The 11,532-nt window shown below is 43.5% G+C and overlaps 1 pseudogene; it reads right to left on the bottom strand.

Annotated features, from left to right (window-relative positions):
- Positions 1–3,127: 3,127 nt before the first annotated feature.
- On the bottom strand, positions 3,128–11,321 carry LOC121162829 (annotated as a pseudogene).
- Positions 11,322–11,532: the final 211 nt, after the last annotated feature.

Raw genomic sequence — 11,532 nt, 5'->3', positions numbered from 1 at the left:
CCCAAGGATTATTTACATGCTTGAGTTTCCTTTCGCTCAACTCTGATAAACTTTGTCATTTTATCGTTGACATGCATTACTTGGGATGTTTTCTTATTACCAGACTGAACTAGTCAAGGAAAATGCTTTATTTAGCATACTTTATTGTACCCTAACCATGTATCAAATTGTTGTGCAACTCTTTGGGAATCCCTTTTTAAAAATCATATATGCAAGCTTTGTATGCACACACAGAGAACTCCATCTAACATCACATCCCATCTGGCAGCTTACTGCCTTTCCTATCATGGCATCTAGTTTTCTTTCCTCTGTTACACCCTGGAGAGAATGTTTTCTTTCTCACCAACATCAAAGTCCAGTAATAAATAGTAACCATTTTCTCGATTAAATTACGGGGAGCCAAAACCTCACCACAGCAGGCAAGCCTGGCCCTGGATGCTTGCATGCCAGAAACCCCTGAGATGGCTTATCTGCTTGCCTGCTACTGTTCCAACCGAGTTTCATGCTCACAGGCACAGGTGATGGCTCATGACCTTGGGTCCCTGCACCCTCCAGATTGGAGATCCAGATGGGGCTCCAGGCTCCTGGTTTCAACCAAGAAAAGTGCTGATTTCTCAGAACATTTTTCATGTGAACCTGTTAGAATCTATTAGAATTTCAAAGTTCTCTGTTGCTCTCTCAAAAACACAAATCAGTTCCTGGACCACTCTGACTTTCCCACTGCACACAGGACATTCAAGAGGCAGTGCAGTCATCAGCTCTATATATCTTGGGGAATGTTTATCACCCTGTTACCCCACCCATTACCCAGGAAGCAGCCAGGCGGACATGGAGGCCACAGCACCAGCATCTCCTGGTTCGGATGCATTTACCTGTCACATGGACTCACAGATGCAAACCTGGGTCTCTTACACTCAGCACTGTTGACAAGTTCACTCACAGGGTAGCCCCCAGTCGCTTTCCAGTTTTCCACTCAGCAGATACACCACGTTGTATTCATCTAACTCTGCTCCACTCCATGTTAGGGCTGTCTTACCTTTGCCTGCTATACACAGCTCTCCACGAGCGCTGGTGTCTGATGATTCTGATGATCTGTCATAGGGTGTATTATCACCTCTTCTGACTGACCACCTGGGAGTGGAAAGGCTGGGCTATGTGACAATTCTTCCTTTCTCTTTCAACATGACACCCAACGCTTTCCTATAGTGCTTGCAGTCTTAGAAGCAATATGTAAATGCCCCCGTTCCCCCACATCTGAGGAACAGAAACCTGAATGTCACTTGGAAGTCTAAAAGAGGGTGAGAAGTTATTTTGAACCTCAAGTTCTTCACAGATTTCCTAGTAAAAGCCAACTCCCTGGGACCACACGGTGGCGCTGGAGCACCTGCCCAGAGTCCCTGATTCTGAGATGCTGAGTCAGGAACGTTTTGTCTATTGAAGCTGAAGTGGGGAGTCCTCTAGCTTAGGCTCCCCATCTCTGGTGGGAGGGAACACCCCAATCAGCGGTGAGGCACTGGATTATTGCTAACATTCTGGAAAAAAAATAGAAGGCCTGCACCTGCTACCTTTCACAGCTTCTTGAATTCACACACAGTAAAACAACCAAAGGATGGATAGAGGGGTGATCAGTGTGAGGCAGTGTGGAAGCTGCTGGAATTCCCCTGAGGGGGGGATGATCTGGGCACATTCAGGAAGGTTGCTAAAGGCAGGTTCCCAGGGTCTGCCATGCAGCCCACACCAGCTGGCCTGCTGACATTTGCACAACTAATCCCACCTTGACTAGGAAGCTACCTCAGTAGGTTCAAGGCAAAATGGAATTTAACTGTGGTGAGGGAAGGTGCACAAACACTTGTGAGATGTACATGTAGTTTTATTGTCATTTCCTATAGCATTGCCCATTGGCCTGGACACAGCTTATCCCTCCCAAGAGCTCATGTGGTAGGAATTTGATCCCCAATATGGTGGTGGTAAAAGAGGGGGGTGGCACCATGATATGACAGGCTAGCCTCTGCCTGCAGAGCCAGCATCACATATGGACAGAAGTTCATGTCCTGGCTTCACTTTCCCATCCAGCTCCCAGCTTGTGTCCTGGGAAAGCAGTAGAGAATGGCTGAAATCCCTGGAACCCTGAACCCTTGAGGAAGACCCGGAAGAAGCTCCTGACTTTGCATCAACTCAGCTGCGATCATTACAACCCCTTGGGGAGTGCATGAGTAGACAGAGGATCCTTCTCTCTGTGTCTCCTTCTCTCTGTAGATCTTTATGACAAATAAAACTAGATCTTTTAAAAAGAGTTTATGGGGAAAGTGGGAGTAAAAGATATACTTATTCTGGTAGATGTAAAGTGTGTGTGTGTGTGTGTGTGTGTGTGTGTGTGTGTGTGTGTGTGAGATGTGCCTGTAGTGTTTTCCCATTTTATTGGAAGAATTTCTCCAACCGTTCCCCTAGTCACTGTACAACTTTGTGGGCTCAAGACTGTGCAGATCACCCCTCTTCCAAGCACAGGTACCCTGCTACTCCCCAAGACTCAACACAGTAAAAGTGAGTAAGTAAAAGAAGGTATGAGAAGATGTAGCACACTTTCAGAGTGTCTTAGCATTATATAGACACTAACATTATCCGCATAGGATACATGAAAAGTCTAATTTTCAGACTCTGCCATTGCCAGAAGAGCCATGCTCAAAGAAAGGGACATGGTTATTGTATCTTCATGCTGATCTGAGGTTTGGATGACACCATGATTGTTTCAACTCAGTTTAGATTTTCTCAGCCTGTGCATTAAGTCTGGGGGAGTGAGACACAGAAGATAAGTAATAAAACAGAGATGCATTCCATTTTATGCATCGCCTCTCTCCATTCCAATGACTGTGTCAGTGGTGTGTCTAAAGCCAACAAGAGGAGTCAGACCAGGCTGGGTGGCTGGAACCAGGATTTCCCAGAGGTGGTCAAAAGTACAGGTCTGAGCCAGGACCAAACATGGATTCCATGTACCCTATAGGCTATCTTAACTACACAGAAATAGTAAACAGGAAGAAGGACATAATATATTATACACATGAATGCAGCTAAGTATAATTTTGGGTTGCAATCTCTTCAAATATGACAGTGAAAACTTTTGAAAAAATATTTAGACATGCTTAAAACCTGCTTTTTTCCTTAAGCTTTTCAAAGAATTCTTTTCAGGGTTTATGAGAATGATATAGCATTTGTATAGCATTTGGGAACAAAAATGCAGCACAACAGACCCACATCAGAGGCCAAGATGGAGAAGACCTCCACAGCCACCATCACCTTCCCCTTGGTGCTCTGGTACACAGGCAGGAAGGTCACCCACACACTGCAGAACACCAGCATGCTGAACGTCAGGAACTTGGCTTCATTGAACGTGTCAGGCAGCTTCCTGACAAGGAAAGCCACAGTGAAGGTGCACAGGGCCAATGAGCCCAGGAAGCCCAGCACACAGTAGAAGGCAGTGATGGAGCCCTCGTTGCACAAGAGGACGATGTGTCCATGCTCAGAGTGTGCATCTGTGTCCACAAAGGGAGGAGATGTTGCCAGCCAGATGGCACAGAGAGTGAGTTGGATGAGAAAGCAGATGGGAATGACAGCATTTGGGGCTCCTGACACCAGCAATCGCCTCATGGTCCTTCCAGGCTTCATGGCCTTGAAGGCCAGAACCACAGTGATGGTTTTGGCCAGCACGGCAGAAACAGCCAGTGTGAACACCAGAGCAAATGTGATTTGTCTTAGAAGGCAGGTGGCTGTGTTGGGACCGCCAATGAAGAGGAAGGAACAGAGGAAGCAGAGGAGGAGTGAGATGAGCAGGATGTAGCTGAGGTTGTGGTTATTGGCCTTGACGATGGGAGTGTCTTGATGCTTCACAAAGACACCAAGGATAGCAGCTGTGATGAGGGACAGGGCCAGAGCCATGCAGGCCAGAGCCATCCCCAGGGAATCGTGATAGTCCTGGAAGGTCACCAGCTTGGGGAGGCAGTGAGTTCTCTCAGTGTTTGGGTACTCCTGCTCTGGACACTGGATACACTGCTCTGCATCTGTAGGACAGAAAGAGACTCATGATTTCCCTTGCATTAACTCAATATCTTTCCTCGTTGTGAAAATTGTCACTCTACAATGCCCCTTTGTGTACAGATTGTTAGGGTGTTCTATTATGTCATACAAGAACAAGTTTTTGCATTTCTGACTCCTGGAGAATTCTCATCTGCAGAATAAGACATATTTCTGAAAACTGCTCCTTGACCATGGCTTTAAAACTTTAACTTACACGGAGAATTAAATGATCTCTCCGTTCTATGATATCCACACTCTAAACAGGACTCTGGATTCATCCATGGACTCATCCTATAAATTCTTTCATTCAGAGGCTGGGATGATACTGCTGAAACAATGTGTAGCTGTATTAGCCCTATTGTTAACATGAGATTGTTTTGGTGATATTTTCATCACCATTATTGCATTTTATAATTGTTAACTCTTTCTTTCATGTTCACATGAAGGCATGGGTTATTCAGCTTTTTGGTTCAGATCATGTATGAGGAACACCGAGAGTGTGGGACATCATATTATGTCTTGAAACAGATCAGTGAGGCTTCTATAACATGAAAGACACCACCATGGCCGGGTTAGTAGGTGGGTGTGTCTCTGCTTCAATGAAATTTCAATGAAACGTTGAGAGAGTTGTTACTTGGGTCACATTACTTTGTGGTCTTCTTCCACTTTGAAATATTGTGAATGTTGGGATGATTGGCATTGTGACACTGGATGAAATCTGAAGATTTATCTATTGATATGTTTATGTGTGATATTTAAGACATAACGGTTCTTCTTAGTGAGTCTGAGTGTACTTTCAAGTGCTCAGTGTATTTGCTTCAGATAGCTAATTCCCTATACCTTGAGCTTGTGCCAAATCTTAGCAAGAACAAACGCACATGTATTGGCATGTTGTACGTTCGTTTTTCACTGTTTTGTTTTTCTCTTGTTCTGTTTTCTACCTCCAAATGACAATGTTGGGTGTAGGTTCTGAGTACTTCGTATGTTCACAATGTTAAGGATGTAACCAGGAAGTAATACGATAGCTCTCTAACAGTGTATGTGCAGTAGCTCCCTGTCAGCAGTGTATGTAGAAGTATTGATTTCATGCCTTGTAGGAATCCACAAACAGTCTTGACAAATACACATCTCCTGTCTCTTGTTTTGAACTCAGTGTGATTTACTCAAAGGACTTGGTCCAGACTGTGTCATGCAGCAGTGGATGGTGATGGAGGCTCCCTAACAGAATCAACGTGTCAGCTGAGCACTGTTAGGTAGTAGGTCATATACAATCAGGTGGCATTAGTAACACTAAAGCAAGTATCTTGAAAGAGTGAGTGAATGTGTGCCAGGAGAAGAACAGTGCACTGTGATTCCATTGCCACTATGCCTAAGACAATGGATTTCCCATATGTGGGTTATGTGTTTTATACCTGTCTGATTGGAAATTTCCCCCTCTGCACAGGAAACACAAGTGTAGCAGCAGACAGCCGATCCTTCCTCTGGCATTTTCCTGAATGCTGGCCCACAGCTCTGGCTACACACAGATGTTGGAGTCTGAGGGAGCATCAAGAAGCATTGGTCAGGGTTTGGCACATCACGACACACTTTGAGAAGGTGCCACTGTTTCCCCCATCACCATCACAAGACTGGCCTGCATCACCATGCCTTCCTCAGTCTTGGTCCTGTTAACAGCACATAACCCTAGAATTTAGTGTTTCTTGATGTTCATTCAAGATATTCAACTCATTCCCAGATAGTGTCAAGACATCTAATCACATTCATTTCATTCATTTCCAGACATATGCCTATGGCAATTTTATGTTTTCTGTTGAACTACTTGAACTGAAATCTTACAGATCAGGGTGTAACCATGAGCATATTGAAGGAGTGTGTGCTGAGAACTTGTCACTGTGCCCTGAACCTTGGCAGGAGGGACGTAAGGCCTTTGGGAGTCCTTGAGACACGCCCCTAATGGCAGGTACATGAGTTGCCCCTTTGGAACATTGCCTATGTTACAGGCTCTACCAGAGTACTATCGGCACACTCTCCCTGAGCTTGCTTTTGTCCTTTTCAAGCAACTGTAACTTATCATCTAGAAAAGGAATGAAAGTTCATGAGACTTAGACATCACATTAGAAGCAGTGACTTGTTTATAACTGTGCATGGTGTAAACTATGTCTCTGTGTCAACTGTGTCAACTGCCTAGAAGACAGATGTCCCTGCATCCCTATCATCCCAGGATTGCCTGTTCTCAATGGTTGTTAAGAGATCCAGGTAGAATGGATGTAAGGAAAGCTGGCAGTAAGCATTTCCTTGGACCTATGGAATTTAGTTCCCTGTGACTTTTTAATATACCAGTGCTCCCCTCTGATGTTGTGAAATCCAAGGAGATCCTCACTCACTCAGAGCCTTTTGAGCATGTCCAGAATTCTCCCCAGAACCATACCTCCTTGAATGCAACAGGCCATTTTATCATGTCTTCCCTGATGACCGGGTCTTGGTCACGTCCACTCCCAGAGGAAAACTTTCCAATGTTAACCATCACTCGGAGGCCTGCAGGAAAGTTGACAATGTTCTGAATATTGTAGTGTTCCTGATGAGGTGTTGTTTTGTGGAGGGAGGGACACATGATCCCCAGCATTGTTGGTGAACTGTGTTGTCCTCAGAAGTGGATGTAGCTGGATGGGGAAGCAGAGTTAGAAACCAGAAAGCAATCCAATTAGAGATGGGAGGCACATATTCCTAGGAAATTCTTCCTTTTCCTTCACTTTATGCCCTGAGACGATACTGGCTGGATGCACAGGGGTCTGAGCAGTCATTCTGGCATGAGTTCAATTCAGGATAACTTGCTGTCACGATGTCTCCACTGATGTGAAGTAAACTTCATAAATGTTCCATTAGCTTCTCTCTGATCACCTTCATAATCCATTAACTTACTGCTTTAAATGTGAGGCCAGCATGTCCCAACTTGTGTGTGAGCTCTTATTGCAAGTAGGCCTAGAGTTTATACAGTGAAGCAATTTTTCTTGATTTCAAATTACATAGAAACCTAACGACAAAAATGTGAGCATGCCTTTTGTGAGACATTCCCTTTGTGTGATTAACGCAACTAATTTGGTTAGTACAATTTACTGTACATGCATGAAGATTGTAGTATCTCAATTGTCTCACATGGTAACAAGTTGTAATAAGGCAGGGTTAAAATCCAGAGGACTTTATTTATATATCTTGAGAGGTGCATTGTGTTTACAAATGCTCAGATGTCAAATTTAGTGAATGGTCTCTTAATAAACAAAGCTGGATTCAAAAGTAAGCTGTGAAAATTGCATTTCTACATGCAGATGTTAGAAGTTAGGCTTCTATTTCAGCCCACCTCTAGATATCACATCAAGATTAATGGAAAAAACAAAATATTACATCTGAAGCGATCCAATTACTAGAGAAAATTCTTTGAAATGCATAAGGATTAACCTCAGCCAAGAACCCTTTGGTAATACCTCAGACACAGAAGCAATAAAGACAGCTAGCCACTTGAGTTTCATCAAGCTAGGTAACTTGTGTGACAGTACCCAACAGAGTGTAGCGACAATTGAATGAATAGAAAGCTAGACTTCTTTATATGTGTTCCACCACATATGATATCCCAAATATACCAGGCTAGAGAAACTCATCATAACAAGAAGATGATCCCAGCAATATGAGGGTTATGGATATAAATAGGCATTTTTCACGGATGAAACTGACATGACCAGAAATACATCAGCACAGTGAGGTTTTGCCTCACCATATTTGCAAGCCTAGCAGGAAAAAAAATTTTTAAAAAATGATAAACCCTGGTCATGGATACATGTCTAGAGCAGTCACATCAATATTGAAATATGGAGCAGTCAGCCACACATGAGTGGCTAAACAAAAGGTGTTGTATTATCATGGTGGAATGTTACTCAGTCACCATACTAAATAAAATCATCACCTTTGAAACAAAATGCAATGAATTGCAGATTAGGAAACTGTGCAATGAACCAGACTCACCCAGGAAAACAGTCATACTTTATCATGTTTGTAATAGAGAATAAAAGCTCTGTCGCTGTCAGATGATTTACAAAGCAGTTATAAACATTGTTTCCTAGAATCTTCCCAGGAAATACAGCAGACTGAGAAAGATTACAATTTCTTTCAAGACTTATCATGCTGATGTCAAAATGAAATGTCCAAGAGACATATATCTGCCATGTGATGCTGAGTGCATGTCCTGTTGTGGAGGAGGCTTACCTGCCAGGGAAGAATCAGAGCTTGAGCTGTGTCTTCTGGGAAATCCATTTCTTCTTTCTCCAGAAACACCCGATGCAGTGCATGGGCCACTGCATACACAGCATTGTACACAAAATAGCTGGAGTCAGACACGGTCAGCATGTCAATGTGTCCTGGGAAATTTTCAAGGGAAACATTGGGACGGCAGACTCCTATGTGTCCACAAGCTAACACATCAGGTAGGCAGTGAAAAAAACGAAACCACAGCTCCCTGAAGTAGACAGTCTTCTGGTAGTGGGAGGGATTCACTGTCTTGAGAAAAGTTTGGAGTCCTGGGATTTTGCCCTTGTGGGGTGAGAAGGAAAAGCCCCCATGGAAAGAGTGCAACATGTGATGTGTCTCATCCACAACAATGTCCCACTTGGCTGTCATGAGCCACACCTTCCCCACGGTTAGATAGTATGCACCAAGGTGTTCCATGGTAAAGAGGCCCCTGATGTTACTGCACAGTATATGCACATTTGCAGAGGAAATGCTGATCCAATATAGGTAAGAGCTGTCAGTGGATTCATGCTTTGTCTTTGTCTCAGGGAGCTTGAAGGCAAAGGCCAAGCAGACTCCTCTCTTGACCATCTCAGCTCAGATGTGCTGATAGAACTGCTCTCCTTTCATGTCATCAGACACCAAGAGTCCCACCCATGTCCAGCCAAAATGCAGCAGCAGGGAGATCATGGCATGGACGAGGGAGCTGTCGCTGGTGGCCATCTGATAGAGTGAAGGGAACTGCTTCTTATCATTCAGCATGGGATCAAAAGGACCGTACATGAGCTGAAAGAAGATCAGCATTAGCTGTCATGAGAAACATGTGAAAAAATATGTGTCACAAACAGAAAATAATATTATTGGGTAAGGAAAATCTGCAGTTGAGATGGCCAGGTTCCATCCTGTGGGCACACAGAAGGGCATGTTTCACATGGGAAACCTCATTTGTGTCATTAGAGGAAATGTGTGAGTTCATCATGTCCAGGGTAAGAACAGATGGGGCATGAGTTTTGGATACAAGATCCAGTGCTGAGGCAATATGAAGGCAGAAGGCAGGAGCCTCTGCAGAATATCCTGCATGGTTGCAGGGACCCAGGTATTTGATGCAACCCCTGGTTGCAATATTTATTTTTGTTTCTCAGCTTTCAAAGTTGTACACAAACACACAGGCATACACACACACAGGCACAAACACTCAGTTCACTTTGAATTAAACCAATAAAATTAGCCATGAATCTGAGTTAAAATTGGCTTGGATGGGACTACATCCCAACTGCCAAGGAGACCATGAAAATAGACACAAGACAGCTGAATAGCAATCTATAGCCATTTTGAGGTGTGTAGAACCCGGTTGAATATAGACCAAAATTGAAATGTTTATGATGAAGTCACAGGTCGTAGTTAAGAACCTGCATTTTCGTATTAACATATCAGTTAATCAATACCATGTCAATTAATGTCATAATGTTGTAAATTGTTGTTGATGTTATATTGGGGCTTTTAATTGCTTGGGATGATACTTTGTCGCCTTTACCTTCAGACCAGAGATGGTCTCACCAAGAAATCATTGAACTCACTAGGATAATAAGATACTAGAATTTATGCTGGGTAAATATTTCCAATGAAAGAACCTTAACTGAATATGAACTGTGGTAATGGAGCAAGATGCAGAAATCTGCCATGTGGAGAAGGTTCGGGGAAGGGTGAGGGAATCTCAGTGTCTATAAGACTGTGTCACATAATGCAATGCAATTAATAAAAAAAAAATTGGCTTGCATGGATATGAGCAGGGCAGAGTTAGGCAAAGGGCATGAGGGACATCTGAGCTAAGTGGAACTGTGGGGTCCTTTGAAACTGTCATAGTCCTAGGAGAGGACTATGACACATGAAACATGTCAGAGTGACTTGGGAGGAGATGAAATCTTTACTCAACAGAATTCACATTCCACTCACCTGTGGGATTTTGTAGAGCTCCAAAATGGTCCCCATTTCAGCAGAAAACACTGAGCTTGTTCCAGCAAGGACAACAACTGACTTACTCCGTGTCTGGCAGCCCTAGTTGGGAGTCAAGCTATGGTCCCCTGTCAGCCAGTGCAGGGCATTCAACAGTGTGAAGCTGTTACTGGCCAAGGCATTGTACAACTGGAAACCCAAGGACTTGTTTGGAACCAGCTGGTGGTCCTTATTGATCTCCTGGATGGCAAAGTAAAAGGCCAGCACATATTGGTAGTTCTTCCACAGCCACCAAAGCAGAGGGGCAGCAACACAGAGGAGGAGAATCAGACCATAAAATTCAGGGCAGCCACACAGCAATGCTATTGAGCAACAATAGACAGAATCAGGCACCATTCTTGGGTAGCTCAGCTGTGGCCATGGAGGTGCAGAGAGGAGCTCAGCAGAGCTCTGCAGGATTTCAGAACGCCTCTTGGACACCGTTGCTCTTGCACCTCCATGAGCCATCAAGAAAACCTCAATGTGCCCCAACCTGGACACACAAAGTGTAGAAAGCCTTTCTGTTATCCCTGATTTCTGGAATACTTTCAATACCTTCTGCCTTTAGGTTATTCCAGTGTTTGACAGTATTTTCCTCTTGAATAGATCCAGCAAAGACATCTTCCTGAGCCACTGTCACATATCAACTGCTATGGAAGCATCTGGTTAAGTTATATTTGCCTGACAAATTAACATTTTCTCATGACTTCTCACTGTGAGAACATTCACAGCATCTGCTTCACTTTCATTCATTCTTTCTCTCCTGCACTGAATTCTAATCTTTCAGTTTGGCATTGTTTTCCAGAACATTTCTCTGCACTTTTATGTCTGTTTGAGTGGAAGGTTGGGTTTAGTAATCGCTCTCAAATGCTATTGGAGTTGGAGTGAAAGTTCTGTTCTCTCACAATAGGTACTTCGATCTTAATTTTACAAAATTTCTCTTGCTTGTATATTTTACCAGTAGTCTGAATATCAACCAAATTCATGCTTGTTGACAAATTATTGGCATTAAATTGGTTGGTGCAATCACTTGTTGGTTGCGTCCCATTGAAGTGTATGTAGGAACACAGAGTTAGTGACTTGTCATTTCCATTTATGCACATTTCATAAAATAGTTGATATAACTTGCCAATGACACTCTTGTGATTTTAGGGTTTGTTTCAAGGTTCCCACAGTTTGTGTGTGAAGAATTCTTAC

The sequence above is a fragment of the Ochotona curzoniae genome, unplaced genomic scaffold, assembly GCF_017591425.1.
Source record: "Ochotona curzoniae isolate NIBS_2020 unplaced genomic scaffold, NIBS_Ocur_1.0 contig_545, whole genome shotgun sequence".
NCBI classification, from domain to species: Eukaryota; Metazoa; Chordata; class Mammalia; order Lagomorpha; family Ochotonidae; genus Ochotona; species Ochotona curzoniae.
The sequence above is the reverse complement of the archived record's forward strand: the minus strand, read 5'-3'. Positions and strand labels throughout refer to the sequence as shown.